Source organism: Benincasa hispida, chromosome 11, assembly GCF_009727055.1.
Source record: "Benincasa hispida cultivar B227 chromosome 11, ASM972705v1, whole genome shotgun sequence".
NCBI lineage: Eukaryota > Viridiplantae > Streptophyta > Magnoliopsida > Cucurbitales > Cucurbitaceae > Benincasa > Benincasa hispida.
In genome coordinates, this window is record NC_052359.1 from 38,903,428 (window position 1) to 38,911,641 (window position 8,214).

The 8,214-nt window shown below is 32.1% G+C and overlaps 2 non-coding genes across 2 annotated transcripts; both read right to left on the reverse strand.

Annotated features, from left to right (window-relative positions):
- Window positions 1-2,321: 2,321 nt before the first annotated feature.
- Window positions 2,322-2,394, reverse strand: TRNAF-GAA. Its single transcript has one exon. It is a non-coding gene; the product is annotated as a tRNA-Phe (tRNA).
- A 2,939-nt stretch (window positions 2,395-5,333) lies between these two features.
- On the reverse strand, window positions 5,334-5,406 carry TRNAF-GAA. Its single transcript has one exon. It is a non-coding gene; the product is annotated as a tRNA-Phe (tRNA).
- Window positions 5,407-8,214: the final 2,808 nt, after the last annotated feature.

The window sequence follows — 8,214 nt, forward strand, 5'->3', positions numbered from 1 at the left end:
TGTACTTTTAAAAAGTGACCATTTTGTTTCCTTTATTTTCATTCCTATTTCATGACTTAATTAATCACTTTTTAAAAGTTCAAGGACTAACATGAACTAAAGATAAAAATACAAGAATCAAAATGAAAACTTTGAAATTATATTGATCAAAATGAACCAAAATAAAAATATATACATAGGAACAAAATGAACACTCTAGGATTTTAATTACATATATGTGTGATTAGATAAAAAAAAATCAAAGGATGACTAATGTTGTAAAGTTTAAGAATCTCAAAATAAATTGGAAATACATTCCAAGCAATATGAATTCCCATATATTGTAGTAAATCATTGCTAAACAAGTTGATCTTTTTCTCTCATGGGAAAGGAAAAATAAGTATTGATGCTTGTAAAAATGAGCTTGAGGCATGAATATGCAAATTTGAAAATTTATGAACATTGACATAAATTTTTTATGTGCTACTTCCATGTGCTAGTATTATCCAACAAGTAATAAAAGTAACATAGAGTGGAGTGAGTTCTCAAAAGAGATCGAGAGTATTCAAGTCGGGAACAATTTATAAAAATTATATTTTTTAACCTTCAAATTAAGAGAACACAATAATACTCACTATTTTCTATCGTAAATTTTCATTTGTTTCCTAAAACTAGGGTGCATTTGGGTAAAAGTAATTTGGAAAAAAAAAAACAGAAATAATTTAGATGCTTAGTAATTAGATTTTCATTAAAAAAGTTATACGAAATTACTTCTTAAATCTTTTGATTTTCAAAATCTCTAATTAAATAACTTCTCGAATGATTAAATAATCAAACATCTTTTCAAACGATTTTTTTCCCATATTTTTAAACGATGTCTTTTTGTTTTTTAAATGATTTTATCTTTGTCATGAAACTGAACTACGTAATTACAATGTCAGCATGTTAAATTACTTCAAAATTTGAAAACCTAAGCTGATACATTAGGATATGTTTGATCTTTTTATACCATTTTAACAGAAATATTTAGTGAGTTGTGATATTTTGAGTACAGGTATCTTGGTTTAGCAGTGATTCACATCCCCTGTTATGGAATATATGCACTTATTGTGAAGGCAAAATACCACTCTGCCAAGATTGTTTCCTCATGCTTTTGTCAAATCATTGTAGCCTCTCTCTTTATATATTTGTAATAATTAAAAAGTGCTGGTCTATATTTATAAAGCACTGGAAATTGCAATATTCCATTCTAAAACTTATATTGTTAATTATAGCCTTTTGCTAATTTTTGCTGTTATTTATGTTTTTTTTTTTTTTTTAGCTAATAGATGCAGTTTGATGTCAATTTTGATGCATCTTCATCGGGTGGAGGTGATTTATACATTAAATTGGTGCATCGACTCTATATATTGTGTGTGTTTTGTGTATGGTGTAAGAGAAAAACATAATAATACTTGTGTTTACCTTTTAAAAAATTATTTGACCAAGATTTGAAGAAAAAAAATCCATCTAATAAAAGTGGTTATAACTATATGGTGAATAATGGATCATTTCTTGTATGAGAGTGACTTCAACGGTTGTGAAATATTAAAATACAAATGGTTGCATTATCTATATTACAATACTAAAATATCAATGTATTTATCTGATAATTAATTTTTTGTCATATTTTCTCTCTTTGTACTACATAGTAGATTTTTTTTAAACACTAACTAATTTTCAAAAATTATGGTAACTAAAACAAAATTGTATAATATTTATCTATTACATGCTAAATAACTTCTGTTTTTAAAAATTAAAATTACAAGATTTCGAGTGGATTGTACTTGTGTTCTTGACCGGTATGTATAAGTTATAATAAGCATTGTATATCTATTGCATAGATCTTTTGAACCTACTTTTAAAAATTTAAAGATTAAAGTCACATTTTGAAAACTTAGGTACCAAATGCACATATCTTTAAAAACTCGATCACTAAAATGATATATTTTGAAAATTCGAAAACTAAATATACATATTCTCGGAGATTCCGAAAATTAAAAGGTAATTTTCTATATATGTGATTTTTGAACTTATTCTAAATGTAATCAAGTAAAAGTAGTAATAGATCAGCAAGGGAGAGTCAATCTATCCACTTATAAAATATTAGTTGATAACATTATTAATTTTGGGTTTTTTTGTTATACAACCACGAAAAGTTGATATTTAGAAGAAGAAAAAAAAGTGTAGAGAATGGGCCGTTTTCACATTACTACGGCCCAGAAAGGAACGTCCACGCGGAGAAAAAATCGGCCCACGATCAGCCCAAATAAAATAGAAATAAAATTAAGGGGGAAAAAGAATGCGGTGAGCGTGGATCGAACACGCGACCTTCAGATCTTCAGTCTGACGCTCTCCCAACTGATCTATCCCCGCATTTAAATAAAAATAATAAAATTTATATATATATGATTTTCACAAGATTATTAGAAAATTAGTCGATTCAAAAAATTTGTTTTCGATATCCAATGAAAAAACAAAGACATATCTGAAAACGAGTTTGGGTCCTATTTAATATTTTGAAATTTGTGTCAGTTGTAAATGTAAATACATATTTGTAAATAAAATTAAAAAATATATCTATATCATTTTGGTCCCTGTACTTTAATGATCATTACATCTTGGTTCATATACTTTTAAATTTTAATTTTGGTTCATCTAGTCTCCATAAAGTTTAAAAATAGCCCCTATCATTAAATTAGAGTTAAAAACTAAATATGGGGTAAAGAATTAATGGGTCGAGTTTGAACCCAAGCTCGCCTTCCTCTTTTTTTGTTGTACATCTACTTCTAGTTTCACCAATGAATCCTGCTTTAATCAGTTGTAGTGCCCTATCAAAACCTTCCATATAGCTCACTAGTCTCATCGCAAATGCCCTTAAGCAGTTGAAAACAACTTATAGTATATGTGGGAATGGCTTGTGCGAGAACTTTGATAAAAACTTATTTGTCACTAAGAGAAAAGAAATTTTCCTTCTACCTTTGGAAAACCTTCGACATGCGATCCTTGAGAGATTGAAAAACTTGGCAACTGCTTATTCGTTTAAAAAAATGAAGGGTTTCTTGATCGAAAAACTTGAAGAACTTCACAATCCATGTGAAGGATTTTTTTCAATTTTAGTACTTTGGTTATTCATACAAAAATATTAAAATGAGAAAAAAAAGTAATGATACGACCAATGATTTATTATAGTATTTTTAACTTTCAATTTACAGAATTTTTAAAGTACAATAAAAGTATGGGGATTTGAACTACAAAACCTTTTGTCATCAACACATTCGTACGTGAGTTAAGCTATGCTCACTCTGGCAATTTACATGTTGTTCTTATTATATCTTTCGATATAACTATCTTCTATTTGGTCGTTTTTCTCTATTTTTATTACTTATTTTGGTCGATATAAGTATCATCGACCAAACACACTCATACTTTAAAATAATGAAGAAAAAAAATATTGCATAGGCCTTCTAAACCTATTTTTAAAAACTCAAAGACTAAAAATTACATTTTGAAAACTTAGGTACCAAATGCACATATCATTAACAATTCAATGACCAAAAGGGTACATTTTGAAAACTCAAGAACTAAATACACATATCTTTCAAAATTAAGAGACTAAGTAGGGGATAACAATACAAAACACAGGTCATATATTTCAATTATGTCAACCTTTTCTATTATTTTCACAAATATCTAAGTGGGATGGTTAATTACACAAAAAATAATATCCAATTACCTTTTAGCCCCCAACCTACAATTATACTCCTTCTGGTGGGCAGCTGGAGAGGATAAAATGCATTTATGATATTTTTTTTCATATTTATAAAACATCTTTAATATTGGAGAGATGAAATGTATTTATTATATTATATCAATTATTTAAGATTTCTTCCCATTTTTAACTAGAAGTAGAAAATGTATTTAATACGATTATATTTTCATATTAACACGATTAGACGTATCAAGCAATTGATTTTTCTAACGAATTCATGGTTATTTTAAATATACTTTAAACATTTGTTTAGATGTTTGCAAAATGTTCTAGCCGATATATGAAATATCATAGTATATAAATAAGAAATTGACACGGTGTTTAACATAAATCCCAATATATTTATTTATACCAGAATCTATATAATCCCAATAAAATCAAAATTTAACAACTTTCTAACATATATGTCATTCAAAATTATTTTAACAATTTCAATATACCACGGTATATAATCACTTAATGCTCAACATAAATCATATATCATAAATTCATGTAAGTAGTCATAAATCTCAATAAATTTCATCTAAGTTTTGGATGTATTTATTATATATTATTAATTAGTTGAGATTCTTCCCCATTTGAAATTATTGTAGTTTTCTGTCCACAAGTGTGACTCCCCACGTGCATGCATGCACACGCACACACACCCAGGCACATGCATACCCACACACGCACATGCACGCACGCACGCATACCCACACACACGCACGTACGAGCATGCACACGCACACACATGTACCACAATATGGGGATATATATTGAATATTAAGTCAATTTTTATTTATATATTGTGGTATATTTTATATATTGGTTAAAGTATTTGCAAGCATCTGAAAAAATGTTCTAAGATATATTTAAAATAACCACGAATTCGTCAAAAAAATTAGTTGTTTGACATGTCAAATGCGTCAAATGAACATTAATATTAAATACATTTTCTTTCTCCAATTGAAAATTTGATATTTGAAAATTTGAAGAAATCTCAAATTCTTAATTGAATATAATAAATGTATTTCTCTCTCCAACATTAAAGATATTTTTTAAATATGGAAAAATATATATTAATATATTTTCTCTCTCCAATTTTCCCTCTTCAACCCATCACAAAGAGTATTTTTGTCTAAAAATAGTATTAATCCTTTATAGGAAAATATCAAATATTTAGATATTTACTAAAATAAGTTTTAGAAAAGGATTAAATCTATAATAATCTCGACTAAGTAATTGCCTATATATGATTTTGAACTTTTTAAATGTAATCTAAGTAAAAAGTTAGCCAACGGAGAGTCTAAACCTTTTCACTTGTAAAATAATTAATTAACATTATTAATTTATTTTTTATTTTTTATTATACAACAAGAAAAAATTTGATATTTAGAAGAAGGAAAAAATAAAAACAACAATAAAGGGAAGGAAAGCGAAAAAAGAAAAAAAAAAAAAAATGAAGTGGGCCGTTTTCACCCAGAAAGGAACTTCCAGGCAGTGAAAAATCGGCCCACGATGAGTCCAAACAAAATAGAACTAAAATTAAGGGGAAAAAAAATGCGGTGAGCGTGGATCGAACACGCGACCTTCAGATCTTCAGTCTGACGCTCTCCCAACTGAGCTATTCCCGCATTGGTTGTTTTCTCTAGTGCTTTATTTTACATATGCTTTCTCTTTATTAGAAAATTAGGTCATATATTTCGTTATTGATATCTAATAAGAAACGAAAACATCGATCAATACGAGTTTCGTCCTATTTAGTAACTTTAAATTTAATGTGAATGTAAATATATATTGTTTTAAAAAATATATATATTACAATATTATTTTGATCCCCATACTTTAATAATCATTCTACTTTTGTTCACATACTTTTAAGTTTTAATTTTAGTTCATCTACTTTTCATAAAGTTTAAGATTAACCCCTATCATTAAATTAGGATTGGAACTAGCTGAGTTGGCAAAAAAAAAAAAAAAAAAAAAAAAAGGTCAAATAGTTTAGAAAATTACCTAGTCAGCAAACTTGGGTTAAACAATTAATGGGTCGAGTTTGAATCATTTTAATGGGTTAGGTTAATGGAAAGCTCCATTTCGATGACGGTTTTTTTCAATTCTACCATTAAAATCAAAACGATTTTTTTTCTAGAGGAACGAATGGACTTGAGGTTATTTCCATATTTTACTCCAACCATGCCAAAATTGACTAAAAATACGATGGATGCTGGAAAATTTGGGACAAAAATACCCGATGTGTTTTTGTGTCTTTGTTAAAAAAGAAAAATATTTAACTCTACAGTAAACGTTTACAATTCCTTGGTTTTTTTTAAATTAAAAAAATTGATGAATAAATGTTTTTTTAAACAATATGTCGATGGAAGATTGAACCTCAGACTAAGTATAAGTTCATGTCAGTTATGTTGTACTCATGTTGGTTGATGAATAAATCCTTTAGACTTTATTATTTCCACTATCCCATTACAAAATCCATAAAATCCCCAGTCCCGTCGTCATCACACCAAAACTTTATCTCTACCTTTTCTCATATTTCTTCCATAAACTCAATTAATTTAGTTTTTTTTTTAATACTACGGTGTTTTACTTCATTTTGGTACCTATGTGAAACCCGGATTTTCATTATTCCTACTTAAGCAGGTGGCTAAGGAAATTTCTAAGTGTTGAATAGATTTTCCTTGAGTAGTTTTGAGTTAAGCTTTAATTGATGAAAAATTGGCTAAGTGTTGGACTAGGCATTGCTATGCATTGGCACAATATCTTGGAGAGATTACTTGGCAAAAGGAGAAGAAAAAGTGTGAATTTGGAAGCTTGATTTTTGGGAAAAACTTGGAAAATTGGCTAAGATAAACCTATATGTTGGATGTGTTGGATGCATTGGATGATGGATGCATTGGATGCGTTGGATGCGTTAGATGATGGATGCATTAGATGTGTAGGATGATGGATGCGTTGGATGCGATGGATGCATTGGAAGTGTGGTATGCGTCCATACGGCCTAAAGGAAGAAAGTTGAAAGTGATGCGTTGGAAGGTTGGGATGGCACAAGAGTCGGTGTGCAAAAGGCATACAGACGCAAGGGTAGGCAGGACGCGGGCAAGGCATGCGCTAGAAAGTGGCATGCGTCGATGCTAGCGCCCATGCGTCGAGTGGCTGAGCGAGCCCTGCGAGCGATGCTAAGCGCCCATGCCGAGTGAGCCCATGCATCGATGCTAGTGCCCATGCGTCGAGCGCTTGAGCGAGCCTTGCAAGCGATGTCGAAGTGTGCCCATGCGTCGAGCGCCCGAGCGAGCCTTGCAAGCGATGCCGAGTGAGGCCCATGCGTCAAGTGGGCCAAACGCTGCCAAACGCCCAGCCATGCGTCGAGCAGGCCAAGTGCTGCCAAGCGCCCAGCCATGCGTCGAGCGGGCCAACCATTGCCAAACGCCCCAGCCATGCGTCGAGTAGGCCAAACCGCTGCCAAGTGTCACAATCTCTCTTTCAAGAGGTTTCTCTTAGCGATTGTGCGGCACTTTCCCGCTCGACGAACAAGTCAGCCAACTCGAATACAGACTGTCGTGGCACACCGAGTGCCTCTCGCAACCTCCACCCCCGTTTTAGGGAAAAACGATATTTAGAAAAACAGGTTTGAGGAGAAAAGTTTTCGTAAGTAGTTTTTGTAAGTTGCGGAATAAAGAAAGAAAGATTATAGTAGGCTAGAAAGCAATAAGCAACAACAACAGCTTTATAGGTACTACTCTGGATATGCGGAAAGTGATGATTAGTCTTATCCCTATATAGTACATTCTGAACAAAAAGCCAACTGGCACCCTTGCATATGCAAAAGGCGAGTGGTCACTTACAATGAAAGTGTAAAGAAAGCAAGCTAACTAAGCTATACAATACCTGATATGAAAAGTATGCTAGAAAGGGGTTGGATCGGGCATGCAGCCATGGGCAACAGGCCCTGGACAAGCATGACCATGACATTCTCCCCCCACAATTAAAATTGATTGACGTCCCCATCAACCGACCCCTGTTCAAAAATCTGCTGATGGTGGAGCTGCTTCTAAATCTTCGGCCCACACCACTGATCTCTTCGCGCGGGGAGAAACCTTTCCATTTCACTAAGAACTCTATCAGTTCTCGTTTGGGTCTTCCAATACGACGCGTTACGTTTATTCAAGATTTTGTGAACTATTTTTCCTAGCGGAATTCTTCATCGTGACCGGGTGGACGCCTTAGCATATTTCGTTATTCATCTTTGGGATCGAGGATTGATAGGGCTTCAGAGATAAATCTCACGATAATCGGTATAGACAGGATGAATCTTCATCCATGAGGGTAACTGAACCTTATATGAGGTTCTCCCGACCTTCTCAATTACCTCCACTAGATCTTCATATTTCCTTACTAGCCATTGGTCTCTCTGGTCTCGAAAACGAAAC